At 35.6% G+C, this 8,462-nt stretch overlaps 1 long non-coding RNA gene across 1 annotated transcript in view; it reads left to right on the forward strand.

Annotated features, from left to right (window-relative positions):
- Positions 1–224: 224 nt before the first annotated feature.
- LOC133654978 (uncharacterized) overlaps positions 225–8,462 on the forward strand; it is a 45,048-nt gene continuing 36,810 nt past the window's right edge. Inside the window, exons 1-2 of the long non-coding RNA XR_009826922.1 lie at positions 225–320; positions 827–892. This is a non-coding gene — a long non-coding RNA (uncharacterized LOC133654978). The remainder of the gene's footprint in view (positions 321–826; positions 893–8,462) is intronic.

Consider the following 8,462-nt stretch of genomic DNA (forward strand, 5'->3'; position numbering starts at 1 on the left):
CTGAAGCTTTTTCAAAAATGTATGAAAAATGGAAAAAGATGAGGGGAAAAAAAAAAAAAAAATTGTTTTAATATGGTTTCTGTAGGAGGACAAACATGACACAAACCTCCCTAATTGTTATAAAGCACACTGTTTGTATTAAACATGCTTCACTGATTCGAGTATTTGGCGAGCGCCGTTTTGTCCTACTAATTTTGGCGGTCCTTGAACTCACCGTACTGTATAACTTTCTCCGACTTTTTAGGACGTGTTTTATGCCACTTCTTTTTCTGTGTCATTTTGTCCACCAAACCTTTAACGTTGTGCGTGAATACACAAAGGTGAGTTTTGTTGATGTTATTGACTTGTGTGGAGTGCTAATCGGGCATATTTGGTCACTGCATGACTGCAAGCTAATCGATGCTAACATGCTATTTAGGCTAGCTATATGTACATATTGCATCATTATGCCTCATTTGTAGCTATATTTGAGCTCATTTAGTTTCCTTTAAGTCATCTCAATTCAATGTATATCTCATGACACACTATATGTATGTAATATCTTCTAATTTGTTGCGGCTCCAGACAGATTTGTTTTTGTATTTTTGGTCCAATATGGCTCTTTCAACATTTTGGGTTGCCGACCCCTGAATTAGGTGAAGTTACATAATTTCCCACGGCACACCAGACAATATCTGACGGCACACTAGTGTGCCGCGGCACAGTGGTTGAAAATCCCTGGATTACACAATACAATTTCTAATCCGTTTCTTTGTTCATTAGCAACGCTATTGTTCAATGTTGCTTCAAGTTCCTAAGGATTTTCTATTCCTTTATATTTCCATAGTGTCATGATACCACCGTGCGTCTGGTGGCCTGACCCCAGGATGCAGAGACGGCTGACGACGTGCTGGTAAGACAGTCTCTTTGTTAGGAACCAGCAGGCTTTAGTCACACAGGTCATGCAGGAACTTAGGTATACTGTATAATAATAACCAGCATGTGCATGCAGGCAGATGCCGGTTAGTACCCCCTCAAATTGGAAAAATTACCAGTACCCCAACAGGAAGTAGAAAACAAGGGAGGAGCGCTGAAACGGAAATAAACACCAAACAGGAAAACGCAAACAAAAGCCCAGCTGTTATGAGGGATCATGACACATCCATTTTGGCAGTTTGTTATTGAATATGTTGTGATGTAATAACGTCACTGTCAGCAGTTTTTTCCCTTTTAAAACTCAATTTCAGCAGCATAAGGATTCCTGTTGGTGCTGTGCTGCTATTGTATTCTTATTTTGCGCAGTGTACTGCAGTAGAAGCTCTCAAGGGACTTTATTAGCGGCCAAATCAAATCACCATGATGCCTCTGTTCACACCCGTGTGCACTTTCCTTTGACAAATAATCAGACTTTGCCGTCACGAGGTTATGCGCAAAGTCGTCAGTGTGTACCCCGCATCTGTCTCGCCGTGACCTCTGCGCCAGAAATAAGCCTACAGTAGTGACGTGTGTGTGCTTGATGTTGATGGATGACACACACTCGTCTTCAGCAATCTTGATAAGTGCGTGCAATTTATCATCGTTTTATAGCATTTTCTTTAATCCCCCTGCAATCAAGGTGGTCCTTTTTGCTGATTTACGTAGATCATCCAAACAGGAAGTGCAGTCAAGGCCAGTCCTAAACGGCAAGTGAAAGTGAAACATTCTTCAAAAACCTTGATTGTTTTTAAACGTCGCCTCCTGCCGAACTAATTGCGCGTCAAACAAAAAAGCTTTTGTTTCTGTGCAGAATGTGCTCCAAGAGCTTGGATGAGTGACCTTCATTGCTGCATGCACATTTTATTCATTGCTTCACTTCCAAAAATATCAATAGAAGGATTTTTTTTTTTTTTATATAATAATAATTGGCTTTCCTTTTCTTGGAAACCAAAAGTGCATTTAAAAAAAAATCCATTAAAGGTTTATTGTACGCTTGGCAAAAGCCTTACAAAAAGTAAAAGTGGATGTTTACTGCTTTTTGTCCTTGTTTATAAAGGCGTGGCTACATGCTAAGTTAACGGTCAGATGCACATGCTGTAGTAATGTAACGTTTATGATTCTGATTTTTTTTTTGGTTTGTTTTTTAAATGTTAGTTTGTGAAAAATATAATGTTCTTAACAGCTTCTTCCCTCAAGCCGTAAGACTCTTGAACGCATCATAATTAAATTATCCCCTCCACTCCCCCCAAAATGGATTAACTCGCTGGAATACAAAAGACAATATAACATACATCCAAAAACGTGGACGCATGTGGAAAAGTGCAATATATTTATCTGTACAGTAATCTATTTATTTATTTATTTATATATATTTATTTAGTTTATATATATGTATTTATATATATTTATTTATTTATATATGCACCTTATTTATCCTGCACTACCATGAGTTTATGTAACGAAATTTCGTTCTTATTTGTGCTGTAAAGTTCAAATTTGAATGACAATAAAAAGGAAGTCTAAGTCTTATAAACTATAGTAAATATACACTGGAATGTACTATGTTGTTGTTTGGGGGGTTGTGCTTGAAGGTATTTATTAAAGTTTGTTTTTTTTAAGTCTAGTTTCAAATGTACCATCTTTTTCATTTATATGTTTTTTTTTTTTTTCTTTAATAATTTGTAATTATATTAGTTTTTTTGTTATATTCTTTAAAATGTTTGCTAGTTAATAGGCTCATTTTATATTTCCAAAATCCAACAGAAAGCTCTGATTAACTTTATTTATGTTACCTTACATTATTTATATATTTGTATTTATTTATCAGTTTGTATTATTTGTACGAGCACCTGTCATTTTTCAATAAAGCTTTTACATTGCATGAATTATACTTTGTTCATTTTGTGTTTTTCTTTTTTAAATCCATTTTATCATTTTTGACGTGCCATTATTTTTAGTAGAGCTTTTACACAACATTTAACCTATTTATTAGTTTTATTTGCTGGTGTTCAGTTTTTGATGAGATGTCATATTAATTCAACTAATCCATGTCAAAATAATAATAATAAATCAATAGTACTTGATTCATAAAGGTCCTCCGTTCATTACGTTTTCGAATTCTTAAATGCAAATCATTGAAAAAAATTTGGGCCATTTTTTCTGTTTACATTTCTGAAACAAAAGTTGAACAACTATATAATTACACTTTTTTTAAAACGACAATAGGACACCTGTTGAACAAAGGTGTTACCGTTATGCTAAAAACATGCTAAACGCAAAGGAAAAGCTAAAATACTGCTTCCGGTTCAATTTGTCATCACACAGATAAACACGCATTTTTGCATTTTTGGATGAACGTATATTCGATTTTTGTGTTTATCTGGAAAAATTTAAATCCATAAAAGAAAAACAGCACAAAATCCAATTTTATCAGAATCAGAAGAGTTTTTATTGCCATTGTTTGAGAACGGGTTCACAAACTAGGAATTTTACTTGGTGCAATCGTGCAACATAAAACACATATAATATTTTAATTAAAATCAACCCTTTTTTGTTTGTTTTCAAACCTGCCGTACAGTGCGTCTGCCTCACAATACCAAGGTCCTGGGTTCGATCTTTCTGTGTGGAGTGTGCATGTCCTCCCCGTGAGTGCGTGAGTTCCCTCCGGGTACTCCCGGCTTCCTCCCACCTCCAAAGACATGCACCTGGGGATAGGTTGATTGGCAACACTAAATTGGCCCTAGTGTGTGAATGTGAGTGTGAATGTTGTCTGTCTATCTGTGTTGGCCCTGCGATGAGGTGGCGACTTGTCCAGGGTGTACTTTGCCTTCCGCCCAATTGTAGCTGAGATAGGCTCCAGCGCCCCCCGCGACCCCGAAGGGAATAAGCGGTAGAAAATGGATGGATGGATGGATAATAAAAATCGAAAAAATGGCCCTAAATTTGTTTTTTGATTTGCGTTTAAGAATGGGAAATAGAATGAACGGAAGGTACACGAACCTATACATGTTTTATTTAGTTTTGTTTACTTATTTTTCTACTGTATTTATCCACTGTTAGCTAGTTAATTTGTAATTATTGTTACTTAGTTTTTTTGTATTTTAATAATCAGATTTTCCAAAATCAAGTATTTGTTTTGTGTATTGATTTTTTTTTTTTAACATGTATTCTATCACTTATTGAATAATGGCATGTATAGAATGTCTCCCATCTGTGGGCATTAATTCACCTATCCACAGGAGGCCCCGCCCCCTCTCACAAAGACACAGACACACACAACACACTTCAGTGCACACATCCCCTCCGTCCCATGGATGCCTCTTAGATCTTTTCCATGCTGAGATGCACACACACTTTTGATATTCATTAAATTAGACACACTGTATCAACACCGCACATAAATACATAGCATGCCATCGTTCATCCAAAACAAATGTCTTCTTCTACCGTTCAAAAATGCATGCACCTTACAGATTCGTGTTCAAAGTGGGGGTTTTTGCAATCCGTCGGCTGATGCAAGAAGAAACTTTGAAGTGATATTTTGCTCACTGTCAATCACCATCAGCCCAAAATCAAGAGTAATAAAAACATGCTGGCTTGCACAGGATGTCATGTGGTGTCATCACAAGTATATAGACACTGCCGCCCAGATCTTATAAGGTTCCAAAATGTCTCGTTAAAAGGGTCATTTTGTGATTTTTTATTAGTGGTACACCAAAAAAAAAAATCACTTAATTGGATATTTAAACACAGTGTTACTGTTCAAACAACAGTTGCCCAAAAATAATAAGTATACTGTACTTGTTTTAATGAACATTTAGGCCTACTACGCTACTGTATTTAAATGTTGGTCACTATGGGGGTGCTTGGAGAGCTGAGTGGTACTTGGTGAAAAAAGTTTAAAACATTTAAAACACTTCCTTGTGGTCTACATAACACGTAACGGTGTGGATTTGGTCCATATTTTGTTTATACTGTGTTAGAATAGTTATGTGTGAGTTATCGCACAACTTTAATATGCTTAAAGTCTGTGGCTAGCTATTGTGGTCAAGCTGTACTTTTTCTATCTGTGCAAGGACAAAACTTCTTGTCTGAGGGGTGGCCTCAGCCGCAGATGTTCAAGGACCTCAACGAAGATAAGACGACAGCACGCAGACGAAGCAGAGACAAGGCAATCACAAGGCCCCCAGCACATTCCGTCACGTATTGTGTGTACTGGAAGCTGCTTTGCATGAAATGTGTGGCCACTCCTTTTCTTTTAGAGGCGGCCTCAGTGATGTAACCAGGGACCTCCCAGGTTACATCAGATAAATTCTTCAAAATTACAATTAAAAAAAAATTTGGTTGGGGGCCGGGCTGTAAAAATATATATATATATATATATATATATATATATATATATATATATATATATATATATATATATATATATATATATATATAATATATATCCGTCCATCAATCCATTTTCTACCGCTTGTATATATATTGACTGAAATAGCACACACTTGGCGCGATGATGTCATGTTATCGATGGGAAAATGCAAGAAATGTAATGCTGAGTGCATATCATTATGTCAAGATAATGGCACTAGCATTTACTTCATTTAAGAATATTTTTCAACATATTGAGAAAAAAGGTCTCATATTAGTTTTTTCTACCAAGAAAAGTGCACTTGTTATTAGTGAGAATATACTTATTTTAAGTTAATTTTGGGTTCATTGAGGTTAGCTAATTTTACTTGTTTTGGAAAGTCTTGACAAGCCAAATGTTCTTGTTCTATTGGCAGATAATTTTGCTTAGTTCAAGTAAAATACCCCTAACTTTTGTATTGTTTTTCTTGTTTTTGAACACTGACTTTTTGCAGTGTAATGATTGCGCTTATAATAACAATAATGCTAATACTTGGTTATTATTCAGGTCTTGAAATGTAATTAGAGTATTGTTGGACATTTTTGGGTGGATTTAATTACTGGATGGTTGGGTTTTATGGTCGGAATAGACAAGATGAGGTCATGGCTCCATTGTTGTAAGACGAAGGTTGTTGTGATGTCTTAGTATGCGTACAGCAGAGGAGGCAACGTGCAGGTAAAATTATTTCATGATTAAATAAACAAACAAAAGAGGCGTGTCGCTAGGAAGGGCACGGAAGAATAGAGATTGCTATGCAAGACTACCGTATTTTTCGGACTATAAGTCGCTCCGGAGTATAAGTCGCACCAGCCGAAAATGCATAATAAAGAAGGAAAAAACCATATATAAGTCGCATTTTTGGGGGAAATTTATTTGATAAAAAATAGACATTTGAAAGGCAATTTAAAATAGATAAATCAAATCAACTTTATTTATAAAGCACATTTAAAATTTACCACAGGGGTAGCCAAAGTGCTGTACAATGGGCAGGTTAAAAGATAATACGAGAACCGAGGAAACACAACACAAACAGAACACGATAAAAAATAAATAAATAAAACATAACAGGTTCACAGCAGGTGTATTATGGGGCGCCATTGCAGGATGGATATCACTCAGTGTTAAGAGCCATGGAATAAAAGTATGTTTTTAAGACAGATTTAAAAACAGGAAGAGAGGAGGCTTGTCTAACACTAAGAGGTAGGTCGTTCCAGAGCTTGGGAGCAGCAGCGGCGAAAGCTCTGTCACCTCTAAGCTTCAGCCTTGTGTCTGGGACCGTCAGTAGCAGCTGATCGGCTGATCAGATGATAAAGAATAGTGAACAACAGGCTGAATAAGTGTACGTTATATGACGCATAAATAACCAACTGAGAACGTGCCTGGTATGTTATATTATGGTAAGAGTCATTCAAATAACTATAACATATAGAACATGCTGTACGTTTACCAAACAATCTGTCACTCTTAATCGCTAAATCCCATGAAATCTTATACGTCTAGTCTCTTACGTGAATGAGCTAAATAATATTATTTGATATTTTACGGTAATGTGTTAATAATTTCACACATAAGTCGCTCCTGAGTATAAGTCGCACCCCCGGGCCAAACTATGAAAAAAAATGCGACTTATAGTCCGAAAAATACGGTAAACTAAACTATACTAACAAAACAAAAACAGAATGCTGGGTAAGAGCCAAAACTGACGGTGTTGTACATCCATAAATAACAACACCATGGAAAGAATACTCAACAATGTCCTAACCAAAAAATGTGGTCTCATTACCGACAGAAAACAGGTGCGGGGTAGTGTGCTCAGGAGACAGGTGTGAAGCAGTTACGGAAAAGCATGCCAACAAAACAGGGAGAGCCACCAAAATATAAGCGCAAGAACAGGACTAAAACATTATACACAGGAAAATGCCAACAAGCTCAAAATAAGGCACGGCCTGGTGTGACAAGCCGTGACAATTGCAAGCGGACTTTTATTTACGAGTTACATTGCAGTAAAAAACAAAAAACATGTGTTCTTGTCTCTAATAAGTACTGTGAGTTATAGGCGAAATTCCAAAAAAGTGCGGTTCCGCTTTAAGCTACTGCTGTTTAAAATTAGGCTGGAGGTTGGTGTGCTGGATAATACAAGCAAGTCAGACTATTTTGGCTTATACTGCAGGTCTCTGGACCACAACTGCCTCTCATGCAGATGACTCCCGGAAAAGCTCTACCGCAGGGGTGTCCAAACTTTTTCCACTGAGGGCCGTACACGGAAAAATTTAAGCATGTGGGGGCCATTTTGATATTTTTCATTTTCAAACCTTAACAAAATATATGGATTTTTTTTTTTTAACCTTCAGGGCTCCCGGGGACTATAAAGGGTCTCAGTCATTAAACTGTTAAAAATAAGTCAAATTATTATTTTTTTTTTTATTTAACGCTTACAGTAAATCTCTATATCAACTTGAGGTTAATATAAAGTAAAAAAAAAAAAAAAGGTTTTCTGTCAAAGACAACTTAGTTTTTTATAGTAAAACTGAAATATGCAGTATTTAGTAATTAGAGCCCTAAAAGATCAATAATGCAGGACACCATTGATTTTAATTATTTAATATGTTTGAGTAATCACAGTGAAAAGTTAAATAAAATCCTACTAAATATATTTGGGATCCAAAAGGTGCCCCACTCATAAAGTGATACATTTTTATTTGTTTTTTTTTTACTTTTAACACTTAAATTACGAGATCAACTTCAGATATATCTGTCGATTTTACGTTTGAACTATTATTTTGTTTGTTTTATGCTCTTTTGTCAAATAAAACTTTGATGTTTTTATATGGCAACCACACAATATATGCAATATTTTTTCCACATAAAACATTTTAAAGTGATATTTTTTAAGTAATAATTCATTACAACATAGATTTTTAGTCTTTTTTTTTTTTTCAAAAAAAAAGAAAAATAAACAAAAACAAAAGAAAAAAAACAGCCTGCATGGCAGCTTTGTGTCAACATTGCAACTTTTACTTGTTAGATTTAATAATAATAATAATACCTGGGATTTATATAGCGCTTTTCTAAGTACCCAAAGTCGCTTTACATG

Source organism: Entelurus aequoreus, linkage group LG08 (genome assembly GCF_033978785.1).
Source record: "Entelurus aequoreus isolate RoL-2023_Sb linkage group LG08, RoL_Eaeq_v1.1, whole genome shotgun sequence".
Lineage (NCBI taxonomy): Eukaryota > Metazoa > Chordata > Actinopteri > Syngnathiformes > Syngnathidae > Entelurus > Entelurus aequoreus.